This window comes from Ambystoma mexicanum, chromosome 7q (assembly GCF_040938575.1).
Source record: "Ambystoma mexicanum isolate Mex_15411 chromosome 7q, UKY_AmexF1_1, whole genome shotgun sequence".
Taxonomy (NCBI): domain Eukaryota; kingdom Metazoa; phylum Chordata; class Amphibia; order Caudata; family Ambystomatidae; genus Ambystoma; species Ambystoma mexicanum.
Genome location: NC_090941.1, coordinates 1,021,581,788 through 1,021,608,742, shown reverse-complemented (window position 1 = coordinate 1,021,608,742; position 26,955 = coordinate 1,021,581,788). Strand labels below are relative to the sequence as shown.

At 48.8% G+C, this 26,955-nt stretch overlaps 1 protein-coding gene across 1 annotated transcript in view; it reads right to left on the bottom strand.

Annotated features, from left to right (window-relative positions):
- The window catches only part of CLPB (ClpB family mitochondrial disaggregase), a 1,931,888-nt gene that overhangs the window by 829,634 nt on the left and 1,075,299 nt on the right, over positions 1-26,955 (bottom strand). The window lies entirely within an intron of this gene.

The window sequence follows — 26,955 nt, the reverse complement described above, 5'->3', positions numbered from 1 at the left end:
GTGGCCATTTTGGTTGCTGAGGCAACCACGCAAACACTGTGCAGGCAAATCATCATTCCTCTACACATTCTCCCTCGTCCCAGTGGTGGGGAGCAAACATCTCTGCTGCAGTGACAGTGTGCAGCAGAAACTGGAGAAACTAGGGCATTAGTGGCATATGCTTTTCGAATTAAAAGGCAGGGACATACCAGGGTAGAGACATTCGACAATGTCACTCACAGTACTTCCTCCTTAGGGTTTCTTGCCTAACCCTGGCACTCCTATAATGCCTTGGAAGGAGTGGAAACAGTATTGGAGTAACTACTTGGGGCAGTTGCATATGAAGGAATGCCTACCTCGAAAAGGAAGATGTTGTTACTGCAATCTCTTGGGAAGGAGGGTCAAAAGAAGTATAGGGAATTACTGCCATTGACTGTTACCCAAGAGGCAGGTGATATAGATGTGTATCAAGAAGCTCTCCTCCAGTTGGATGATCAATAAGCGTCAAAGACTAACATTGTGATCATTTGTTACAATTTTTATACCCGAAAGCAAGAGGACAGTGAATCCGTGGAAGAGTATGTCAGTGCCTTGAGGTGTTTAGCAAGTCTGTGTGAGTTCACGGCCAGGATGGGGACGGATGAGCTTATCAAAGATCAGATCATTATACACACAAATAATCCAATTGTTCAAGAGAGACTATGGATGTGTGGGAATCTGACCCTCGAAGAAGCCATAGCAATTGTGAAAAAGGTAGACCACACGCAATTGTGCTCCTAGACAATAATTGAAAAGAAAAAGAGAGGTATGGGCAAGTTCTACCCAACGAAGCCAAGCAAAGAACAGGTTCAAGGGAACCTGGTTACCATGAGAAGCTAGAAAGGAGGTGCGATGAAAGATGAACCACAAAAGGACTCAGATGCTAGCAGCAACAGAAAAAAGGATGTCGCTGCCTCAGAGGGAGAACAACAAGTTACTTACCAACTGTAACGTTCTTTCGACTGGATGTTCCTCCCACGTATTCCTCATCTTGTGATAAATCGTCATCTACAGCTTCGCTGCTTCGGAAAAAAAGATTCTCGGCAGAGGGCGCTGTGCTCGAGGTCGTGGCGTCGATTATCCCTCGACGTACTCCGTACTCTGTCGACGTCACTGATGGTATAAATAGCTCGAGCCGCACCCGTTGCTTCAGTTCTGTTTTTTCGATGAAATATATCTTTAGAGCCGCAGAATTAGCCATTCCACTTGTAGAATGGGCACGAAGCCCATCTGGTGGTTCTTTTCCCGCTAATCTGTAGCATTCAACTATGGCTAATATGATCCAGCGGGAAATGGTCTGTTTTGTTACAGATAAGCCTAATTTATGACCAGTATAACCTACAAACAGTTGGTCATCTTGTCTCAATTTAGCCATCCTTGAGATGTAAAAACTAAGAGCCCTCTTGGGATCTAATCTGTGTAATCTCTCCTCTTCTTTGCCCAGATGAGGAGGAGGATAAAAAGTTGGTAGTACTATTTTTTGTGACAAATGGAAGTCCGAGACTACTTTTGGCAAGAACGAAGGTTTAACTTTAAGGACTACCTTATCTTTATAAAAAATAGTATATGGTGGTTTGCATGAGAGGGCCTGAAGTTCGCTAACCCTGAGGCTGATGATAGGGCCACAAGGAGGACAGTTTTTAGAGTCAAAAGCCTCAATGGACATGAGTGCAGAGGTTCAAAAGGTATGCAAGTCAAGAATTTTAATACTAAATTTAAGTCCCAAGTTGGTACATGAAAAGGTACTGGAGTACCTGTATTGAAAAGGTACTGGAGTACTTACATTAGTAAGCCCCTTTAAGAATTGAATTATTAACAGTATTTTGAAATATGAAACCTTTTCCGAGGAGCGCTTGAAAATGGACAGCGCAGCAAGGTATCCTTTGATTGTTCCTATCTGGGGCCCCAGATTAGCTAGATGTAGTAGAAAAGAGAGTACCATTGGGGTGCCACACTGAAAAGGGTCCACATCCTTGTCTTTGCACCAGCTCTAAACCTGTTCCAGCGACATCGGTACAAAGACTTTGTTGCTGGTCTTCTGGCCGAAAGCAAGATTTCCATTACGTCATCCAGAAGATCCCAATCCTTGTATCTCAACCTCTCAGAAACCATGCGTGAAGGTTGAGTGTCTTGACCTCTGGATGGAGAACCCGACCTTCCTCTTGCGAGAGAAGATCCTCTCTTTGCGGAAGACGTATTGGAGGGCAGATGGACATGTCTAGAAGGTCCGGGTACCACGTTCTCCTGGCCCAATCCGGGGCAATTAGGATCATGGTTTTCCTGAACTTTCTCAACCTCCTGATTACTTGAGGAATCACAGGGACTGGGGGAAATGCGTACAGCAGTGGAAACTTCCACTCCATTACGAATGTGTCTCCCAGAGCTCCTCTTTGAGGAAATTCCCTTGAGCAGTACTGATCGCACTTCCGGTTGATCGTGGTGGCAAACAGATCAACTTGAGGGGTTCCCCAAAGGGCGAAGATCTCCAGAAGGACTTCCTGAGCCAGCTCCCACTCGTGAGAGACCGTGCTCTGCCTGCTCAGAGCGTCTGCCGCCGTGTTCTTCTCTCCGGCTAGGTGAATTGCCGACAGAGATTCCTTCTCGTATTGCCCAGAACCAGATTTTCTCATCCAAAAAAGGACGGAGGACTGAGACCCATCTTGGACTTGAGAAACTTGAACAAGTTCCTCAGGAAGGACAAGTTCAAGATGGTGACTCTTTCTCAGATCCTTCAGGCTCTCCAACTCCAAGATTGGTATCATTGGACCTTCAGGATGCTTACTTTCATGTGCCAATCCATCCAAAGCACAGAAAGTACCTGAGGTTCGCGATTGGCAATTCTCATTATCAGTTTCGAGTTCTGCCATTCGGGTTGACCTCCGCCCGAGGGTTTTCACCAAACTGTTGGCGGTTGTGGCAGCAAGTCTCAGGAGAGGAGGTATTCACATATATCCCTACCTGGACGACTGGTTGATCAGAGCAAGTTCTCCAGAACAAGCTCAGGAACATCTCTCGATCACCTGCCACTTCCTCCACAAACTGGGCTTCTCCCTCATTTTAAAGAAGTCCCACATGATACCATCCCAGAAACTCCAGTTTATCGGAGCAGTCTTGGACACTTCATCGGAAAAAGCCTCGCCTCCCGAAGTGAGAGCTCTCCACATCCAGCAGATGGTAACGAAGTTTCAGAATGCCCAACATCTACCGGCCTTTGATTTTCTCAGGTTCCTCGTCCTCATGGCATCCTGCATTTTCCTAGTACCAGAGGTCAGGTTGAGAATGAGATCCCTTCAAGGTCCCAGTTCTCAGGGAATATGTTGGATCTTCTGCAAGTCCCGAGTGCAGTTGCTCAGGATCTTCTATGGTGGGCTTGCAACAACAACATTCTCAAGGGAGAGTCTTTTTGGCAACCATGGCCGGAGATAACGGTAGTGACGGATGCCTCACTCACGGGGTGGGAGCACACACCCAACGATCTGACAATCCGCGGTCGTTGGTCTCCATCGGAGTCCAAACTACACATCAACCTATTGGAGCTGAGGGCAATCAGACTAGCTCTGAAGGCCTTTCTGCCCTCTGTACAGGGAAAGAATGTCCTGATAATGACGGACAATACGGTGGCCATGTACTATCTCAACAAGAGAGGAGGTGTAGGGTCACTGCAACTGTGCAGAGAACCAATGCAGCTCTGGTTCTGGGCAATACGAGAAGGAATCTCTCTGTCGGCAATTCACCTAGCCGGAGAGAAGAACACGGCGGCAGACGCTCTGAGCAGGCAGAGCACGGTCTCTCACGAGTGGGAGCTGGCTGAGGAAGTCCTTCTGGAGATCTTCGCCCTTTGGGGAACCCCTCAAGTGGATCTGTTTGCCACCGCGATCAACCGGAAGTGCGATCAGTACTGCTCAAGGGAATTTCCTCAAAGAGGAGCTCTGGGAGACACATTCGTAGTGGAGTGGAAGTTTCCACTGCTGTACGCGTTTCCCCCAGTCCCTGTGATTCCTCAAGTAATCAGGAGGTTGAGAAAGTTCAGGAAAACCATGATCCTAATTGCCCCGGATTGGGCCAGGAGAACGTGGTACCCGGACCTTCTAGACATGTCCATCTGCCCTCCAATACGTCTTCCGCAAAGAGAGGATCTTCTCTCGCAAGAGGAAGGTCGGGTTCTCCATCCAGAGGTCAAGACATTCAACCTTCACGCATAGTTTCTGAGAGGTTGAGATACAAGGATTGGGATCTTCTGGATGACGTAATGGAAATCTTGCTTTCGGCCAGAAGACCAGCAACAAAGTCTTTGTACCGATGTCGCTGGAACAGGAACCCCTGTTCCTCTCCGCTACAGGTACCAGTTCTCTGGCACCTTTCTCTAGCAGGGTTAAAATTTCCTGCAACAGGAGCGGATCCGGAATTTTGGCGGAGTTGGCTCCCGGTGGATGATTCTGAGGCCTTTTTAGAAAGGGGAGACAGTAACCTTGGGCTACTGTTTCCAGTGACCAAGCATCTGAGGTAATGCCCCGCCATTCCTTCAGATGTTGAGAGATCCTGCCTCCCACTGGTGTTTTGTGTAACAAGGTCTCAGAGGGATTTGGAGGCGGCTGCAGGAGTGGCTGAGGGTACAGATGCCGCTCCTGAGGCTGATTCTGCACCTCTTCCTCGTGCTCCACGAGGGAAGTTTCTTTTTCCCCTTTGAGAAGCCTGTCCTCTTCCTCTACCAAAAGAGGAGTAGTATCGAAAAGAACGACCCCTCCAGGAAGATGAGCCGCAATAGGGTTTTAGAGGCTGGCGCAAAGAGGCGCTAAGTGATTTAGCTGCCACTTTCGAGGTCTGAAGTTTTTCTAGGCTTTCATCAGCCTTTCTGCCAAAGAGCCTCGAGCCATCAAAGGGCATGTTGAGGAGTCTAGCTTGCACGTCTGGTGCAAATCCCGACTTCCTCAACCACGCAAATCTGCGTAGCCAACGCTTGCAGCCATGGATCTGCTGATACTATCAGCAGTATCCAGTCTAGACTGGAGACATTCCCCTATTGCCTCCTTCCCGTCTTTGGCTATATTCAGGAAGCCTTCCCTTTCCTCGCCTTCCGGAATATGATCAGCTGCCGACGAAATACAGTCCCACAAGGTATGGGTAAACCTGGCTAGGGTACAGGTGACATTTGCCGACTTAAGTGCCATACTGCCTGACGTGAACACTTTACATGCCCAGGCATCCATTTTTTTAATCCTCTCTATCTGGAGGGATAGTTGGATAAGCAGTTTGTTTTGAAGTAGATGCTGCCTGAATGACTAAACTCTCTGGAGTCGGATGTTTATTCAAATATTCAGGATCCGTTCCAGCTGGTCTATATTTTCTTGGAAAAGTGCTATCTGCAGCAGCAATAGTTTCTGGTTTCTCCCAGCTTTTCTCCACAGTCCTTTGAAGGGATCTGTGAAAAGGGAGAACAGGATCTTTCTGAGGTCCCTTGACGATTATATCCGTCATGTCATCTTGTTCAAAAATGGGTGAGGTATTACTCCAACCCATATATTCAACTACCCTGGTCATAAGACCCCTGTACCCAGCATCTGCATGCTCTGCAGGATCAGGTTTGGCGAACTCTAATTCTGGGGATGTGTCAACTCCACTGGCAGAATGTAGAGTATCACTCAGGTCTCTCATTCTAGATTCCTGGTCAATAAGTTCCTCAGGAACTTGTCTTGTACCATAAGCAACTCCCAAAGGAGTAACCTCGTCTTCTTCTGAAGCAGACTCTTCATAGATTGCTGACATAGATTTGAAAAAGTCTGACCTGGGCAAAGGAGTGAATCTCCTTTCTTCCTCTTCCATCTGCTTCGAAGGAAATGGCAAATCCCTCGAAGTTTTCGAGGGTGTCTTCGAAGTTTTCGAAGATGACTTCGATAATGGCGTCAATGACGCATTTGGCTTTGGCGTCGAAATTATCGACGTCGAGGGCGTCGACAAAGTTGTCGAAGTCTTCAACGACTTGTGTTTCTTGCATGGCACTGGAGAGGTGCTCGATTCTCGAAGAGTCTTCGACGATTTTACGTCGACTCGAGGTTTTTTGGATTCCTCGATTCTACCGCCTTGGACTTCCCTTTGTCGTCCAATGGAGCGACTTTAGGGGTATGGCTTTTTCGAGGGTCTTTCGAGGGGGTCGAGGCTGCATTCTCGAAAACCTCCATCATCTTTTTGCGGAATTCTTCCCACTTACTGGGAGAATCCGATTTAGTCGGACAACAAATTTCTTCGGTCGACTCTGAAGAACAAGATGATGAGGGAGATCTATGTCTCCTCTTCATTTTTTTCGATGACGACGAAGAGTGTCTCGATCTACTCCTAGATCGAGATCTCTTTGAGTGCCTATGGCGATCCGATTCCTTAGAATCAGTCGCTTTCTTGTGTCTTTTTGACGAAACCTTTTTTGAGGCCTCCCTCCCCACCGGCAGTTTACCTCTCCTCTCATGAAGAGCTTTTTCGGTCATAGATTGGCAGGACCTGCAGTTGTCGGTTCGGTGACTGGAACCGAGACACCAGAGACAAATCCGGTGGGGATCGGTGATCGACATCTTAGATCCACAATCTGCACACTTTTTAAACCCAGTTCTGGGTGTCGAAGGTGTCGAAGATGATGACATTTTCTTCACAGAAAATAGAAGCGCGCCGTTCTCGATAGCGAAGCGATCGGAAAAACGGAACTGAAGCAACGGGCGCGGCTCGAGCTATTTATACCATCAGTGACGTCGACAGAGTACGGAGTACGTCGAGGGACAATCGACGTCATGACCTCGAGCACAGAAACATTATTTCCGAAGCAGCAAAGCTGGAGATAACGATTTATCACAAGATGAGGAATACGTGGGAGGACCCAATCCATTTGAAAGAGGAAAGTGCTACAGATATGGTTGTGTGGGCCATTTTGCCAACTCCAAGGTCTGCCCAGCCATCAACCAAAATTGTTCGGACTATGGGCCATTTTGCGGTCATTTGTCGTCGGAAAATGAAGGTGTTGTGTGTCCAAGATGGAGAGGAAGAAGTGAGCTCGGATGACGAGGGCCATGTCGTGATGGTGCAGGAGAGCACTGAGGATCAATCTCGAATGAAGTGTCCCAGTTGCAAGATCACGGTTGAGGGTTTTCCTGTGAAAGTGATAGGATTGTATCCTCAGCAAAGTGGTAGAGTGTACAAAGCCAGGATGGCCGGTCATGGGTGAGATTGATGGTGAGTTCAAAGGTTTCTGGGAGGTTAGGGGCCAATTTACGCTAGAGGACAACCTCCTATTGAGGGGAGGTGTGCTGGTGGTGCTGATGTGCTTCAGGGAGAAGCTGGTTAACACAAAGCTCAAGGAGGGGATTTGGGTGTTACATGCGCCAAAAGGAAATTTGGAGAGAGGTACTGGTGGCCTGCTATGTATGTAATTGTCGAGAGAATGATTAGGGAATGTGTAAAAAAGCATTGAAGACTCATAAGCAGGAGCTGTCGCCAGTGCCAATACCTTTGAGAGCTTGGCCTTGGGTTGAGGTGGATGTTTTAGGGACATATGAGATTTTGGGTAAAGAAAGTAGGTTCTTGATTGTTTTGGTGAACTATTTCTCAAGATGGTCAGAGGTGAAGTGGGTCGGGAATGTCACAAGCGCTGAGATTATCAAATATTTGAACATGTTTTCAGAAGCAATTCAGGAGTATAGAGATAACTAGGTACGCTGAGAGGAAGGGACTTAAGTGGACGTTCACGTCCTTATATAGGCTGCAGTCGAATGGGCTTGTGGAGCATTTTAACAGGGTAGTAGGTGTGGTAGAGCAAGCAGTGAGAAATGGCATTGATGCAGTGGATGCTGTCAAAAAACTGCTTTGGAATATGCGAGTGTCTCCCAATGGAGTGACTGGAGTATCACCTTTCAGAGTCATAAGGGTTAGGGAGGCCAACACTGGGCTCAATCCGGCGTGGGTAAATGATGTGGCTGTCGTCAATAAAGGTAATGAGGAGGTGGTAGAGCGGCTTAGGAGGAGGACTATTAATGCACAGGAAAAGTGCAAAAGGGACTATGACGCCAGATTGGGCAAAGGGACCAGGCCACGTGTTGAGTTGGTGGTAGGGTCGTGGGTGAGAGTCAAGCGTATTGTGCATGTAATAAAAGGGAAATCGAAGTTTTCTGATCCCAAGGGGGGTCATAGAATTGCGAGTTAATGCAGTGAGGGTGGAAGATGGCTCCATTTGGAACTTGGATAGGGTGGTTGCTGTTGAAGGGGGTATGTGTGGAGGACTTGACTGGCCCCGGGTTGCACGATCTTTATGGTGCGTTTGATGGTGGTGGGGCACCGAGTGAGGAAAGCCCAAAACAAGTTAACAGTGATAGGGTTGTGATGGATGGTGCCCCAAGGGGCACGAGTCGGGAAGTTTGTTCAGGTGGTGTGGTCAGGGGTAGGAGAAGAACTGAACCTGTGTGGATGAAACATTATGTCAGATAGTGTGCTTGCCGGGTAGGGTTTTGTTATTGTCTCTGGATCCTCATCTGGTTCTGTTCAACTTTGTGTTTCGCTAGTTTTCTTTTATGCATTGTTCTTAATTTATTTCATTACCTGTTGCTGCCAGTTCAGTTGTTTTATTTTTCACTTGTTTTTCTTCCCAGTCCTCCAAGTCGTCCCTGTCCTCTCAATGTTTCCTCTCAATGTTTTGTTTGGGGGGTGTGGTGGCTGGCTCCTGCTGCATGTGCCTCTCCCGTAGGTTCAATCGTCGAACCCGGGGAATATGTGGTGGTTGGAGTTACGGGGGTAAGAAGGCTGCTGGAGTGGTGTAGGCACTGGGCTGTGTGGCTCATTGAATAAAGGCTAATCAAGCACTTACCTAACATCTGTGTCGGCATCGATTACTTCACTCGTCTTTGGGGAATATTGAATAAGCATATGCATCTATAAAAGATCTAATGCTGGAAAACCGGCTGTTTCCATGTGCCTTTGCAGATGCATTGGAGCTACCCTCCCTGCAGTTAGGAGGGCTTAAGCTGAGGAACTTTAATTTCCGGGGCATGCTTGTTTTTTAGGGGAAAGTCCTGCTGTTGGAAGGAAAAGGTGTTTTCCCATTACACTGTCCTGGCAGAGAAAGCGAGAACTACAGGCACACCTCATGGTAGGTTCTACTGTGAAATGAGGGAGGGTCACGTGGGTCCCCTTTCTATGTTCTTCCTGTGGGGAACGTGGATCCCCCACCTTTCCTGGCAGCCTCTACACCTTTTCCTTTTTCTAATCCAATTCGGGAAATGTTAGACCCACTCTGGGCCTTCTATCAGAGGGATCACAGCATTATGGAAGATGTACACCCCCATGTTCATTTAATATAGAGACAAAGGTATTTGGTTCTTTTTTTAGAGAGGCTCCAGTTCCAGACCGCTACTCAGGGTGCCCCTCGCCCCTTTCACTCCAAAACGAATTTTGTGATTTCCCTTGAAAGCAACGGGGCAGATTTGATGGGATGTTGGAAGAGTTGAGAAGAACGTAGCTGTTCTTCGTACAGACCATGGGGAGTGTGGGGGGAACCCAGGGGGATTCCATATACCACCTCCAGGGGTTGCATTGCATAGATTGCATTGCAGGATCCTCTCCGAAACCAGAACCAACAGTCCCGGTAGGGGTATAGCCTTGATTTCCCCAGAGTGGATACCTGCTTCTATCATTACAATGCAGTACTACTCCTTTGAATGCCTGGTCTGCAAGCTCTCAATCTCTCCTGGCCTCTCTCTCACAGTGGGCACTATCTAAAGGCCGCCTGGCAAGGACGCCCTCTTCCTCTCTCAGTGGGCTGACCTCTCCTCTTCACTTCTTAGCCTCTACCTCACAACTTCTCCTCCTCTGAGACATGAACATCCACCTGGATGCTACCAGCCCTTCTTCAAGACTCTTTCGCAACCTCTGCAATATTCTCTCTCTCTCTCTCTCTCTCTCTCTCTCTCTCTCTCTCTTTCTCTTTCTCTCTCTCTCTCTCTCTCTCTCTCTCTCTCTATCTCTCTCCCCCCATCTCTCCATCTCTCTCTCTCTCTCTCTCTCTCTATTCTTCCCCCTGGCCTGACTCACTCTGCAGGGCACACCCCCTGGATGTTCTGATCTCCTCAGACCTCCCCTTCTCTAACCCTCTCACCACTCCTCTCTCTTGGAACTATCACTTTCTCCTTTCTTCCCACATCTCTCTCTCTTCCCTGCAGGTCAAGCCGACTCCAGCACTGCCACCTACCTTCTCGGTCATCTGACTCATGAAGCATGTGTCAGTTAAGGCTTTTGCTGCTACTTTCTCTCCTTCTCCTGCACCTTTGGCTGACTCACACCCTCACACAGCCCTCTCTAACCTTAATCTCTCTATCTCTAACACTATGGATGTCCTTGCCCCTGTCATGAGAATTCACTGGAAGCCCAAATCCAAGTGCAACTCTTGGTACGATTCGGACCTCACAGCCCTTAAACGCAAGTGTAGGACGGCCGAGAGGAAGTCGAGGGCACCGGGTGCACCCCATTACAAACTGGCCTACTGCCTGCTACAAAGGCAGTACAGACTGTCCTGTCTAAGAAAAGAGCCTACATCCAAGCCTGCATCTTTGTGGTATCTTACAACTCAGGCAAACCTTTCAAAATCTGCAAGGAGCTGGCCAATCCTGCCGCTGTCTCTACCTCTCCTGGTCCCTCCCAGACACGCTGCATGGCCTTGGCCTCTCATTTCACTACTAAAACCCAGGACATCCTGTCCATCCTCTCTTCCTCTACCTCCTCTTCCTCCTCCTCTACTACTCCTGGCCTGTCTGAGGCTGTTCCCGTCCTCCTTTCTCCTCTGTTCCCCTGTTCACCACTGACGTTGTTTCTAGACAAGTCTGATCTATGAAAGTCTCATCAAAGCAGGTTCTCCCCTGCTAATCCAGAACTATCAAGGACCACATTAACACTGTTGTTCCAGCTTTGCCCAATTTCTGCAATCACTTGTTTGACACTGGAACTTTCCCCTCCCCCTCAAGCACAAGATCTTTAGAACCCCCTTCTAAAGAAGCCCTCAGCCGATCCTTCCTCTCCGGCTAACTATCGCCCAATCTCCATCACTCCTTTCCTGGGCAAACTCTTGGAAATGCTGGCCATCTCCTAGCTTAATCTACATACTGAATCTGTTGGTTGTCGCCATGACCACCAGTCTGGCTTCAGAGCTTCCAGAAGCACAGAAACTGTTCTCCTGAACACCCGTGAAGACTTGCCCTCCAATCTTGACTCTAATCTCCCTTCTGTCCTCATTCTCCTTGATCTATCCTCTACTTTTGACACAGTCAACCATGCCATCCTGCTCAATCGTCTCCAGGTCAACCTTGATATTACTGATCAGGGCCTGGCCTGGTTGAACTCCTTGCTCATTGACCGGCCCGCTCAGGTTGAACTAGGGTCTTTCCTCTCGTCTATCTTTCTCTACTTGTGGTGTTCCCCAGGGGTCTAACCTCTCTCATTGGCTCTTCAACCACTACCTGGGACCTCTTGCCCACCGCATCGCAACTTTCTGCTCCAATTTTCGATGTTATACGGATGACACTGCGCTCTCTTTCAGGCTCCCCACAGCCACCTTTGCTTTTTCTCTCATACAAGACTGTCTTGCCGCAATTCAGGAATGGTGTGACGCAAATGATCTCTACCTTAATGTCAGTAAGTCTGAGATTCCCCCAGAAGCTCACTGTCTCCAGAGCTCTGGTCCTCTCTAGGCTGGACTATTGCAATAAAAACCAACAAGAAATGTCCCCACAGGTACCAAACTATGGGTAATGCGGTGTATAAATGACCTGCACACACCAGGTTGTCTCTGAATAGAAAAAGCACAAAAATGCGAGGTCAAAGATCACTCCTTTCTGGGTGCACTAATCAAATTTCCCAGAAAGTGTCCTAATGTTATCTGTGCATCCAAAATAACATCACATATATATATATATATATATATATATATATATATATATATATATATATATAGAGCCAGAATTTATACCATTATCTGGGCCATTATCTGGGCCATGTCGCTTGACTGAACATAAGGTGTTGTTACACAGTTGATGGTCGTGCAGAGGATGGGCTTTCCCTCTGTCCCCAAATATCAAACTGACATCCACTGTAATACCTGTCAGAATGAATGTTAGGGCCAAAGATGGTAGTCCGTGGAGTCAGGACGCAGGAACAACCGGAAGAACCCCTGGAGCGCTGTAAGGGAAGGTATATGGTTATGTAATGATACAGAATGCAGTATCTGAGTATAAACACCCGAACCACTGAAATACCTGTGAGTGTTGGAGCGTGGACCCAGGGAGGTTCTAAGGACAACAGGTCCGGGTGAAGCTTGATAAAGTCCTGGCAGGCAACCACCTAAGGCAGGACCGAGGTCCAAAACGAATAAGGGCTAGACACAAGGCAGTCCGTAGAGCAGCGTGGAGGTCGGCAACAGATGATCAAAGTTCCAAGGCAAGTAAGGGCAAGACACGAGGCACTCCGTTATGGGAAAACAGTTCGGCAGCCAGTTATATCCAAAGTTCCAAGGTTTTAGACGAAGAATAATCCGTAGTACAAAAGCCGTGGTCCAAAGTGAAAAGAGTCCTGAACGAAGCGCGAGCGACACGTGATCCCAAAAGAACAGCTGTGAAGCAAGGCTGTCAGTAACTGGACTCCTTTTATCCGACGTAGGGAAACACGTGACAACGGTCACGTGACGCAAGTTACCAAAGCGTTGCAGTATTGCTAGGCAACTAGTCACGTGATCCGCGCTGTGTTGTGTCGGACAGTCCTCCGTGAACAGTGTGGTTGTTTGTGATGAAGGAGCCTCCAATTAACTTGCCACAAACGTGAAGGGCGATATACTCCAGTTTTGTCAAGCGTGCCATGTCGTACCCTACAGTGTGGAATCTGTTGAGGCAGTAAGGTACCTCTGTTGGGATGTGTGGATTTGAGTGCTGCTTGAGAGGAGGACATAGAGGGGCGTGTCTTTTGTGCGGGGGGCGGTGTGACAGAATCCCCCCTCAAAGGCCCACGACCACGTGGGCTTGCCGGGTTATCCCTATGAAACTGCGACACCAAAAGCGGTGCCTGGACATCACGGGAATGAACCCAAGAGCGGTCCTCGGGGCCATAACCCAGCCAATCCACCAGGTACTGGAGGCGACCCCTATGGAAACGTGAACCAAGGATGGCACTGACCTCAAACACGTCCTGAGAGGACACAGAGACAGGGGCGGGAGGAACAAGGACACGAGTGGAAGCAAGGTAAGGCTTGAGGAGGGATACATGGAAGACCGGATGGATCCGCCAAGCATTAGGAACAGACAACCGCAGGGCCACGGGATTCAGGATTTTAACGATCCGATAGGGACCCACAAAGCGAGGCAACAATTTGCGACAACCAGGGATTCGCAGGTGCCTGGTCGATAACCACACCCGATCGCCCACCTGATACACCGGTGCCTCAGCCCGCCTACGGTCCGCCTTAACCTTCATCACGGACTGCGCTTCACGGAGATGGACCAGGGTTTGTGCATGAACACCAGCTAGATCACGTACGCAGGCGTTGGCGGCAGGAGTGGCAGATGAGAAATCAGGGAGAGGAAGGACACGTGGATGTTGCCCATACATAGAAAAGAAAGGGGAAAACCCAGTGGCTGAATGACGAGAGTTGTTGTATGCAAACTCAGCAAGGTAGAGCAATTTGGGCCAGGAGTCCTGGAACTGAAGGGACAGACAACGCAGGTATTGCTCTAGGGCTTGGTTAACCCTCTCGGTTTGCCCGTCACTTTCGGGATGGTACGCCGAAGAGAAACGAGCATCAATACCCAAGAGTTTGGTAAGAGCACGCCAAAAGCAGGACGTAAACTGGGATCCCCGGTCCGATACAATGACTTGTGGTAAACCAAACAGACAAAAAACCGTCTTAAAAAACAGGCGAGCCAGTGCTGGGGCCGATGGTATGCCCGTGCAGGGAACGAAACGGGCCATTTTTGTATATGAATCGACAATAACCCATATGGTGTTGTAACCTTGCCTACGGGGTAAATCAGTGATAAGATCCATAGAGATGGTGTGCCATGGCCTGGGAGGTATGGGTAACGGCAGAAGTAACCCTAATGGTCGTCCTCTGCGTGTTTTGCACTGTGCACATATAGAACATGTGTTTACGTAGTTTTCTACGTCTCTTCTCATGGATGGCCACCAGCACCAGCGATGTAATAAATCAAGGGTGCGTTGTTGCCCGGGATGGCCGTTTATGGCAGCATCATGCGACCAGGCAAGCGCCTGATTGCGTACCTCGCAGGTAGGAAGAAACAGCTTGTCCTGGACAAACGGCAGCCCGTCCCGGAGTATAATGTCCCATTCAGTGAGTACATGAGGATGTTGAGCAACCCATTGTCTGATAGCAGTGAGCATGGTTGGCGAGGGTGTACACATACAAACAACGTGGCTTTTCCCTAGTAACGTGTCTGGATATGAAACTAATGAATCCCCACCGGGAGATCGGGACAAAGCGTCAGCCTTGCCGTGGATGGAGCCTGGTCGGTGTTTCACAACAAAGTCGAAGGCAGCAAAGAACAAGTGCCAACGTACTTGCCGGCTGTTACTGCATTTCAAGGAAGCCAGATCTTGTAGATTCTTGTGGTCAGTATAGACCACGGTTTGATGCTTGGCCCCCAAAAGATGGTGTCGCCAGGTCTGGAGGGCGTCCTTGATGGCCAGCAGCTCTTTCTCGGTTACTGTGTAATGAGTTTCGGCTGCCGAGAATTTTCGAGAATGATAGGCCACTGGATGCAAACTACCCGTGGTTGGACACGGCTGGGACAATACAGCGCCTAGAGCAAATGATGAGGCATCTGCCTCCAGAACATAGGGTAGGTCGGAGTCGGGGTGTTGCAGGACAGGGGCAGAAGCAAACCTGGACTTAAGAGCCTCGAATGCCTTTTGATGTGTAGGGTTCCAAATGTAAGGAACCTGAGGACTGGTCAAAGCAGTCAGAGGAGAAACGATGGAAGAAAAGCCTGCGATGAACCGTCGGTAAAAATTAGCGAAACCAAGAAAAGACTGGAGTTGTTTGATGTTAACCGGTGTCGGCCATTCCATAACAGCACGAACCTTAGACTGATTCATGGACAAACCCCCGGGGGAGATGAAAAAACCTAGGAATTCCACTTCTTTTGAATGGAAAGTACATTTCTCAGGCTTGGCGAAAAGAGTGTTCGCCTTGAGGCGAGAAAGAACCTCTCTGACATGACAGACGTGTTCCTCCAACGAGGATGAAAAAACCAAGATATCGTCCAGATATACCACCACGAACGTATCCAAAATGTCAGAGAATACGTCGTTGATAAATCGTTGGAAAGTAGCGGGAGCGTTACAAAGCCCAAAGGGCATTACGGTATACTCATAAAGTCCCTGCTTGGAGCAGAAGGCCGTCTTCCATTTGTCCCCAGGCCTCATACGGATCAGGTTGTATGCCCCTCTTAGGTCCAGTTTGGTAAAAACCGTAGCCCTTGTTAGCCTGTCCAGTAGGGTGGAGATGAGCGGTAGAGGGTACCTGTTTTTAATAGTAATGGCATTCAGCCTCCTATAGTCTACACATGGCCGCAAGTCGCCTTCCTTTTTTGGCACGAAGAATATTGGGCTGGCAGCCGGGGAACACGATGGACGGATGTGCCCTAATTGTAAAGCCTGACGGATGTATACTTTGAGGGCCTGTTCCTCTGGGTGTGACAACGAGTAGATCTTACCCCTGGGGGTAGGAGCGTCTGGAACCAGATCAATCGGACAATCGTATGGTCTGTGTGGGGGTAGACCTTCCGCAGTGGCTTTATCAAAAACCATGTGGAAATCATGATATTCGGCGGGAATGTTAGCCAGGATGGCCCCCACGGTATGCGAATGCCTAGTGTCTGGTGTAATGTCATCAATGTGAGTAGTTGCCAGGGCACCAAGGATTGTGGCAGGAGAGGAGAGCGACTCATTTTCCACAAGACAGAATTGCTGGCACACTTCAGATTCGAATATGACTTGTCCCGTTCCCCAATTAATCAATGGGTTGTGTTGCCGTAACCAAGGTATACCCACTATAATGCCGAATTGGGGTGTAGTGATAAGGTCAAATGACAGGATTTCCCTATGGGTACTCTGGATCAATACTTCCAAGGGAGCGGTCTGGAACTGGATGGGACCGGAAGACAAAGATGTGCCATCCACCGCATGTACGGGTTCTGGATGTTCTTTTCTGACCAGGGGTAGGTTGAGACGATGGGCCAAGTCTATATCGATATAACAACCGGTAGCCCCAGAATCAATTACGATATGAACCACATGTGTGACCTCCCTAGTGGGTTTCATAAGGGCATGGACTACTACCGGTCTGATGGGGCCAAAGGCGGGTTCAGAGGGATTTGTGGATAGGCTCGCCGGTGCCCCCTGGTTCATGGACGAGCCCTCTGAAAACCCGGGGTTTTGTTCTTAGGACGTCGGGGGCATTCCCTTACATAGTGTCCGTTCAACCCGCAATAGAAACAGGCATTATCCGTTCTCCGGCGTTCTCTTTCGGTTGATGTTATCGGGCTTCGGATACCACCTATCTGCATGGGTTCGGAAGTGGTAGAGGAGGCTGGACCGGACTGGCTAGTGAACGTTGTTTCTGTCCTTCTCTCGGATCTCCTTGCGTCGATCTGTAAAGCTAGATCCACTAGATCCGAAAACATAGAGGGAAGAGCAGGAACCACTGAAAGCGCATCCTTCATGGTGTTGCACAAGCCACGGTAGAACACAATTGCCTTTTTCTCCTCAGGCCAAGAAGTCTCAGCGGCAAGTTGGTTATACCGAGCGATGTATTCTATCAGTGATAGTTTACCCTGTGTTAGGTCTAGGAGTTCCAGATCCCTTGATTGAGCTTTATGACGTGTATCGAAGACTTTGGCCATTTCCGCTGTGAGAAGTTCGAAATCATACAAGGCGGGATGATTGTTTTCCAACAATGGATTTGCCCATGTAGCCGCCACCCCAGATAAATGTGAGAGAAGAAAAGCGGCCTTTGTGACTGAATCGGGAAAAACCAAGGGTCTGCACAAAAAATGAAGCTTACATTGGTTAATGAAAGTACGGTATTTCCGAGGATCCCCCTGGAAACGTTCTGGTGCGGCAAGAGGAACAGGGTTTGGGAGTAACACAGGAGTGGGTGTAGGAACTGGAACAGGGGCTGGCTGATTCGGGGGGACAGTATCCCCGAATTCGGCATCTGGGGGCAATGGGTAACGTGTGCTTTGTAGGGCATCAAGCCGGTTATGTATGGCGGTCGTGGCGGCGGCCATGTCAATCCTGAGGGACGCCACTGCCTGTATCAAAGCGGTCACTGGGTCCCCGGTGGAGGGATTCATGCTCTGGACGACCAAAAATGGGCTTCACAGTCTGTTACACAGTTGATGGTCGTGCAGAGGATGGGCTATCCCTCTGTCCCCAAATATCAAACTGACATCCACAGTAATACCTGTCAGAATGAATGTTAGGGCCAAAGATGGTAGTCCGTGGAGTCAGGACGCAGGAACAACCGGAAGAACCCCTGGAGCGCTGTAAGGGAAGGTATATGGTTATGTAATGATACAGAATGCAGTATCTGAGTATAAACACCCGAACCACTGAAATACCTGTGAGTGTTGGAGCGTGGACCCAGGGAGGTTCTAAGGACAACAGGTCCGGGTGAAGCTTGATAAAGTCCTGGCAGGCAACCACCTAAGGCAGGACCGAGGTCCAAAACGAATAAGGGCTAGACACAAGGCAGTCCGTAGAGCAGCGTGGAGGTCGGCAACAGATGATCAAAGTTCCAAGGCAAGTAAGGGCAAGACACGAGGCAGTCCGTTATGGGAAAACAGTTCGGCAGCCAGTTATATCCAAAGTTCCAAGGTTTTAGACGAAGAATAATCCGTAGTACAAAAGCCGTGGTCCAAAGTGAAAAGAGTCCTGAACGAAGCGCGAGCGACACGTGATCCCAAAAGAACAGCTGTGAAGCAAGGCTGTCAGTAACTGGACTCCTTTTATCCGACGTAGGGAAACACGTGACAACGGTCACGTGACGCAAGTTACCAAAGCGTTGCAGTATTGCTAGGCAACTAGTCACGTGATCCGCGCCGTGTTGTGTCGGACAGTCCTCCGTGAACAGTCTGGTTGTTTGTGATGAAGGAGCCTCCAATTAACTTGCCACAAACGTGAAGGGCGATATACTCCAGTTTTGTCAAGCGTGCCATGTCGTACCCTACAGTGTGGAATCTGTTGAGGCAGTAAAGTACCTCTGTTGGGATGTGTGGATTTGAGTGCTGCTTGAGAGGAGGACATAGAGGGGCGTGTCTTTTGTGCGGGGGGCGGTGTGACAGGTGTAACCAGAAACTCCAAATTGCTTTTCATCATTTAATACAACACATAAATCAATCTTTTGTACAAAACCTCAGCAACATTTTGTAAAGCATGTAGCAATATTCTTTTAAAACAAGCTAGACTTCAAGCATATTACAAAGAGCAACAAAGCAAAAATCATCTAAATTAAACACAAACCATAAAGAACAAAAGTGGTTAAGTGTCAACAAACAAAGCAGAAAAAACAACAAATAAAAAAAAGAAAAAGGTAGTAAAACAACAGAGAAAGCTTTCCATTAAGAATACAATTTCACAGGATATCACAAAAGTTAGATTTGTATCCTATAATAGAGAATATTGTAAAATGACTAAATTTCAACTCAAGTTCAGTTTTGAGAGTCCAAAAATGTATGTTCCAACATATCAAAGAAATACTCAATTGTTATTTGTTGTAAAGCTAGGGGTTACTGGCTAGTGTAGATTGGTTCATGTACGAGCACTAGCTCACTATTTCTTACAGTTCTGCTAGGGTCTACGTATAAGGCCTGTCCTTCCATATACAGGCACATCACCCCCACCTAGGCTCTGAAAAAGTCAACCAGACGTGATGAAATACGTTTCGGCGTGTTGATCTAAAACAAAGCCGCCTTCCACAGGACCTGAGGTCAGATATGTAAGAGTAATGCCCCTGGGAAAAAGAAAGAAACAAAGTAATAGTAAATAAAACACAAACAAGGAACGAATCATATTTGAAAAAAAGAAAGATAAAAAGGTTTCTGGCTCCCCAGTCCTCTCCCAGCACCATTCAGCACTTGAACCTGAAAGTAGTGGATAAAAGGAGGCTAGAAAATGGAGAGACTGAAAAGTGGAGAAAGGTACCGAATGGAAGCATGTAAAGATGCAACATACATAAAACGTTAGTGCTCCCAAAGTCCGAAGTAGAAAATACGCATAAGTATATAGAGAAAATGGTAGACCATAATAAGGATTCCTCAGGGAGTCATGCCGTGCGAGAAGTGGAGGAAACCTAGTACAAATCAAGCAGAAAGAACATGAAATGGCACAAAAGCCATCCAGAGTCGATTGTCTGATCATGAGATAGTAGGGGTGTGCTAGTAAGCATACATCCTCGAGGCCCATCTAACCTGACACTTTGCATGTTAAGAGGCATGCTGGTAATAGAACAACCCAAACAGTGGACCAGGTCGGGAAAGGCATAATTACTTGAGCTGGGGCTGAATGTAGGGCAAAGGGTTAATGATTCAGCCAGAACCCATCAATGTCTGCGCTGGGATATAAACATGTAGAAAAACTCAAAGGTAAACTGCAAGGAATGCAGCCAGCAACAGACATCAGTAACTAAAGGAAACAAAAATAAATGTGCACATATAAGCCAGAATGCCTAAAAACATCATTGTGGTGCAGTGTGTCCAAGCTCTTAGATACGAATTATGGGCTGGCTGTACCATATACTGCAGTGATCGAGCGCACCATGTATAAGTCCCTGGCACCGTCTGTCATAGCCTCCGAATTGCGGCAATGAACGTTCCCGAGTGCAGATTACTGCAATGAAACGCAGATGGAGCATATTAGGAAGAAGGGAGACACGGTAAGCTCCAACAGCTATAGCAAGCTTCCCTGTTGTAAGCGAGCCACGGAATGAAAGCTTACCATGATGGAAAACGAGATCATCAGGCAGAAGGGCGCCTGGAGGTGTATCCAAGTATGTACTATTGCAACAGCCTCTTTCTAAACCTTCCTGCCTCTACTCTTCAACCTTTACAACTTATACAGAACAGGACTGCAAGACTTGTCCTTGGCTTCAAGCCCATGGATCATATCTCTCCGGCTCTGAAATCTCTTCACTTTCTGGAGCCTCGGACCGCTCTACCTCTAACTTTCTCTTCCAAAACATCTTCCTTCTCGAGCTCTACGCTCATCCACCGCCAACTCCCGGAGGGTCAGACGCTTCTGCAAGCAGAGTTGGGGGCAGATTTATCTCCTCGGCTGGAACCTCCCTCTGCAACAGCCTCCTTGCCTCTCTAAAACTTGAGCAGAACCACCTCTGGTACCGGAAGCAACTCAAGAGCTTCCTTTTCGCTTCCACTTTCTCTCCCTCTCCCTTGCTTATGCACCTGACTGCTGCGCGCACTGGTCACCTGGTCACACTCTGAACTCGGGCCCAGGCTCCTGCACTGCCTGCGGGCTCTCCAGCACTTAAGGGTCTGTATCTGCAACTCTACAGTCCCTTCTCTCTGCACTTATGAGCCACCCGCTGGCTGCACTTGTGAGTTAGCTGCACTTCCCTACCCCCTTTCCTGCACTTGCGCGAACTGAATGACCTAGTAAGATCGTTATTTTGCCCTCTCCTTGCCTTGTCGCGCCTAGAAACACTTGTGTCCAGCGCATTATAAATGCCATATCACATCATACCAGGTGGGTCCCTTTCCTCCAGAGTATCAATGAACCCAGTATGTTGGGACTCAGGAATGACGGGGATTTCTACTTCCAGGTCACCTTTGCATCCTGAATGCGCACCTCCTGTGTGCACCCCTCAGTCTTCAGTAAGCCCCAGAGCAGGCAGACCTCATGCAAATCATGCTCACTGTGATGCATTAGAGACAGCTGCGTGGAAAGCACCCCCCCGGAATTCTACCTACTGGCCGCCTAGACTCGGAATTACAATGCCCCCTTGGTTCTCATGTTGGTGCAGATGTACGTGTGCTCGCAGTGGTTATTATGCTGGGCCGCTGGCCTACACGCAGCAAGGGCTGCACTAGGCGCAGTAGCAGATCCAAACGCGTGCTGCGGCAGGCTGAGCTTCTGCACGTGAAATGTCGAGGGCTATGTGTCTTCTTCTGTGCGTCCCCAAATAATGACATCCTTCGGGCGAGACATCCATTCCCCTTTCCAACGGGCTCTGTTCTACCAATCGATGGTGTCTATCCAATATTAGGCTAATCCCCTGTTAATGGCGTGGGCGACTTGACTAATTGCTGCAATAATTGATAGAACCCGACTTGCACCTCGGATCGATCGCGCCTCCAGTACAAGGAGCAATAAAATATTATGCTTTAATAAATAACAGTGTCACTCCGCCTGCTAACTGCACCCAGAAGTAGTGTCCAGTTCATAAAGGCTGCTGCGATCTGCCCCCCTCCTCCTGGGCAGCTGCTGGTCTTGGCGAGCAAGGCCCCCTGGCCAGAGCACTCTCGCCTGCACCCCAACCTTTAGCCCCTCTAATAGCCCGGGCAATTAGTCACCTCCCACTAGCTGTCCCCCACCAAGGGACTGGCACCTGGGCAACGCCCTGGGCCAGCAACTCTCCATATTAAGCGCCACCGGGCTATAATATTTGATAAATGGCACGAGTGCAGCAATGCACGGGCACAGCTGCGGAGGGTCATTCATTGGGGAAATATGTTTTTGTCAAGGCTATTGAAGAAAGTTTAGTGTGGCGACAGGCGGCAATTTTTCAAATGTTATTAACTCCATACCCTTAACAATTTGTCTTGGATTCCTACGGATTCTCGATCTGTCAATAGGAGTCATTAGCGCTGGTAGCAGAGGCCGCGGGGTCTGTTATTTGTTTTTAAAGATCAGATGGCGGGTCCGTTGTAGCAGGCGCTCCCGATTGCGGGGCACCGCCGGCTTTCTGTTGGTGCAGACCTAGGCAGGGATGGCATTTTCGGCAAGCAGCACTAGCGTTCATACGGATGAGTCGGTGACCAGTAATAAAGTCGCCTAGCTTGCGACAGTATCACAGTAACCGCAGCGACACTGCAACCCTTAGTACACTGCACACACACACGAAGCACTGTAACGCGTGTTCATCCTCACAGACTGGAGAACCCAGGAGGAGAACCCAGGAGCACGCGAAGTACTGTAACGCGTGTTCATCCTCGCAGACTGGGGAACCCAGGAGCACGCGAAGTATTGTAACGCGTGTTCATCCTCACAGATTGGGGAACCCAGGAGCACGCAAAGTACTGTAACGCGTGTTCATCCTCACAGACTGGAGAACCCAGGAGGAGAACCCAGGAGCACGCGAAGTACTGTAACGCGTGTTCATCCTCACAGACTGGAGAACCCAGGAGCACGCGAAGTACTATAAAGCGTGTTCATCCTCACAGACTGGAGAACCCAGGAGCACGCGAAGTACTGTAACGCGTGTTCATCCTCACAGACTGGGGAACCCAGGAGCACGCGAAGTACTATAAAGCGTGTTCATCCTCACAGACTGGAGAACCCAGGAGCACGCGAAGTACTGTAACGCGTGTTCATCCTCACAGATTGGGGAACCCAGGAGCACGCAAAGTACTATAAAGCGTGTTCATCCTCACAGACTGGAGAACCCAGGAGGAGAACCCAGGAGCACGCGAAGTACTATTAAGCGTGTTCATCCTCACAGACTGGAGAACCCAGGAGCACGCGAAGTACTGTAACGCGTGTTCATCCTCACAGATTGGGGAACCCAGGAGCACGCGAAGTACTATAAAGCGTGTTCATCCTCACAGACTGGAGAACCCAGGAGCACGCGAAGTACTGTAACGCGTGTTCATCCTCACAGACTGGGGAACCCAGGAGCACGCGAAGTACTGTAACGCGTGTTCATCCACACCGACTGCGGAACCAAGGAGCACGCAAAGTACTATAACGCGTGTTCATCCTCACAAACTGGAGAACCCAGGAGGAGAACTCAGGAGCATGCGAAGTACTGTAACGCATGTTCATCCTCACAGACTGGGGAACCCAGGAGCACGCAAAGTACTGTAACGCGTGTTCATCCTCACAGACTGGGGAACCCAGGAGCACGCGAAGTACTGTAACGCATGTTCATCCTCACAGACTGGAGAAGACAGGAGCACACGAAGTACTGTAACGCGTGTTCATCCTCGCAGACTGGAGAACCCAGGAGCACGCAAAGTACTGTAACGCGTGTTCATCCTCACAGACGGGGGAAGCCAGGAGCACGCGAAGTACTGTGACGCGTGTTCATCCTCACAGACTGGGGAACCCAGGAGCATGCGAAGTACTGTAACGCGTGTTCATCCTCACAGACTGGAGAAGCCAGGAGCATGCGAAGTACTGTAACGCGTGTTCATCCTCACAGACTGGAGAAGCCAGGAGCATGCGAAGTACTGTATTCATCCACACAGACTGGAGAACCCAGGAGCACGCGAAGTACTGTAACGCGTGTTCGAAGTACTGTAACACGTGTTCATCCACACAGATCATTGAATCGTGCCCAATGGAGCTTTTCCCATAACACCCTATTACTCAACTAAATTAAATATTATAATTGTAATAGTGCTTTTATAACACGCTTAATACCAAGGAGCGTGGGATCGGGATTCGAGCATGTGTTGCGCTGAGCTATCCTTCCTCACTAATTTCAGAAGTTGATCCTGCCAGAACTCAACCTGTGATCTTCAGGTCACATCGTGACTCTGCAGCATGCACTCAACTCACTGGGCTCCCTTACCCGCCAACCCGCCATCCAAAGGTACAGAAGTGGAGAGCCCCACGTGAACACTTTGAAATGAGGGATGGCACGATGCCCGTCCAAATAATCCCTCCAATCACCACAAAGTATGAGAAAGAGCTATCAAAATGATGGTGAAACGAGCTAAAGTAAAGATGAAAGGAAAGGGGGCGCACATTTTTTTTTTTAAACTTTGTTTATTAAGGGAACGGTTCACAGCAAGACAATTCTCATAAGCAGTGCGACATAGCATGTGCATAATCTCGACAATGACATATCTATGGCAATGAGGCAGGCATCATCACCTAAGGTGACGGAGTAGGTGTTACATCAGCATCCGACATCAGATCACACAGGTACACTCATAACAGCGACCATATATCTTTGGGACAACAGGGTGTCGGGACTGATAACACAAAAAGTTCCTCATCGTCATTCACCATACATGAGTCTTTCAGGAAGTTGCATCGGGTAGGCCCTGCGGCAGATTTCCAACAGTTAAGGATGCAGCGTTTGGCAATAACATATGATATATTAAAAAACCTTCTTGTGGTTTCCTTCACCTTTCCAATGTCACCAAACAGGTATTTCAGGGGGGACAGAGCGGCTGGGATCGCCGTTATCTCCTCAAGGAGCTCAGCCACTTCTCACCAAAAGTCCGCAATAACAGGGCACGACTAGTACATATGGTACGCTCCAGCATCGGGGGCACCACATTTCGAACATGTCCCTGTGCAACCCCCCACAAACTTAGCCAGCCTAGTCGAGGAGTAATGTAACTGATTCAGGATTTTAAATTGAATCAGTCGGAGTCCTGAGTTCATAGAGACCTATTTGGTGAGTTGACAATATCGGGCCCATCTCATGTCATCAATCTGGGTACCCACATCCCGTTCCCAGGTTTCACCACAGCTCTAATGCATTCGTGTGTCTGGGGTTCTGCCGGGAAGGAAGGCCATTTAGCAGCAAAAGCTGTTCTCATACGATAGTATTGAAGGCGCTTAAGCTGGCCACCCCCACTGCACCCAGGAAATCTATGAGTTCACAAAACATGCCATCGGGGAACATGTCTCGCATCCTGAAAAGTTTTTTGGGTCCCAGGTTCGCTGAAGAGCCTGCTCAAAGGTCGGGGAAATACTAGAGAAGTTCCACAGGGTTATATCTGGGTAATAGGGAATCTTTAGGCCAATTCTCCTGTAGATCCTGGACCAAGCTCGTGTGGTGATGTATAACGGGTCGAATGGGCAGATGTTACCATAAGTGGGGTTCAGGAAGACAGATCGTATATCATTAGGGTGGACTGCGTGCTTTTCAAGAAGAATGTGTGGGGCCGTGTCTTCGGGTCAAACCAATGTTTCACAAATTGTGCCTGTGCTGCTATACAGTATAATTCAAAATCAGGTGCCGCAACACTGCCCTGTGAGTATGGCTCCACCATCTTGTCCCAGCCCAGCCTATTAGTTTTCCCGTTCCAAATAAAGGAAGATGCCAATGATTTAAGTTTCGTAAAAAAGGGTTTACCGGGCCAAATCGGGATGTTGTTGAAGAAATATAAGAGTTTGGGTAGAACTACCATTTTAAGTATGGCCACTCGGCCATATAAGGACAGAGGGAGATTAGCCCAGAGATGGAGCTTGGTCGTAAGGGTGAGAAGTAAGTCGCTGTGATTATGCGAGTACAGCAGCTGTCTATCTCTGGCCACCATGATTCCCAGGTATCTTACCTGCTTGTGGGCAGGCTTAAACCCTGTAATAAACCCTGTAATATGAGATAGGTCACCTGTATTAGGGGTCAATGGAAATATTTCAGATTTTGGGACATTGATTTTATATTCTGAATATTCCGAGAACTCGTGTATATCAGACATAATGTGTTGCACATTCTCATGTGGGTCCCAGACATATAAGGAACAAGTTACTTACCTGTAACTGTTGTTCTCCAGCATGGGTCTGGCATGGATTCACATGCTCATGAATATTCCCCGTCGTCAGGCTGGGAATCCTCGGTAAAGAAAAAATCAGTATCAGTTTCGTTTCTGATCTGTCTTTCGTAGTAGTAACCAATCACTGATCTCTGCGTCATACTGACCACAGCCAATGACTGCCCTCTACCTAAGCCCCGCCTCTGGCAGCCATCTTCAGATTTGGTAGCACGTGAAGAGGCAGTATGACCAAGCGAAGAGCCGGAGAGGGGTAGGCGGGAGGGTTCGCATGTGAATCCATGCCAGACCCATGCTGGAGAACAACAGTTACAGGTAAGTAACTTGTTCCTTCTCCACATGGGGTCTGGCATGGATTCACATGCGAACCTCATGAATATAAGAATAAATAGCAGTACACACATGCACAACCACGGGGGGTGGCAAAAGGCTCAACATTAAGCAATACAAAAAACTCAACATTAAGCATCTCTTACCTCCTCACCAGGCTCACCTTAAGCGAACAGGTTGCGCAGCACTGCTTGGCCGACCCTGGACTCCTCCCTGGAATCCTGATCGACGCAGTAGAATCTCGTGAAGGTGTGCGTCGACATCCACGTAGCAGCCCTGCAGATGTCCAGCAGGGGCACACCAGATAAGAACGCCGTAGTAGCAGTGATCGCTCTGGTCGAATGGGCTCTCGGGCGGCCTGGCAGCGGTCGGTTAGCCAACCGGTGGCAGTGCATGATGCAGCCGGAGAGCCATCTGGAAATAGAAGACTTCGAGAGAGCCTTCCCTTGATTCACAGGTCCAAAGTTCACGAACAACTGTGATGTCCTCAGGAAACTCTTCGTGCGGTCCACGTAGAACTTCAGCGCTCTAGCCACATCCAGCGAGTGCAAAGTCCTCTCGGCCGGCGACGAAGGAGACGGGAAGAAAACAGGTAACACCAAGGGCTCGTTAAGATGGAAGTCCGACGGCACCTCGGGCATAAAGGAGGGGTGCGTCCTAAGCACCACCCTCGAGGCATGGAAAGTCAAGTACGGTGCTTTGCAGGATAGGGCCTGGATCTCTCCCACTCGTCGTGCGGAGGTAATGGCCACCAGGAATGCAGTCTTCCACGACACAAACTTCATCGGTGCGGAGTGCATCGGCTCGAATGGGGGCCCCATGAGCCTGGTCAGCA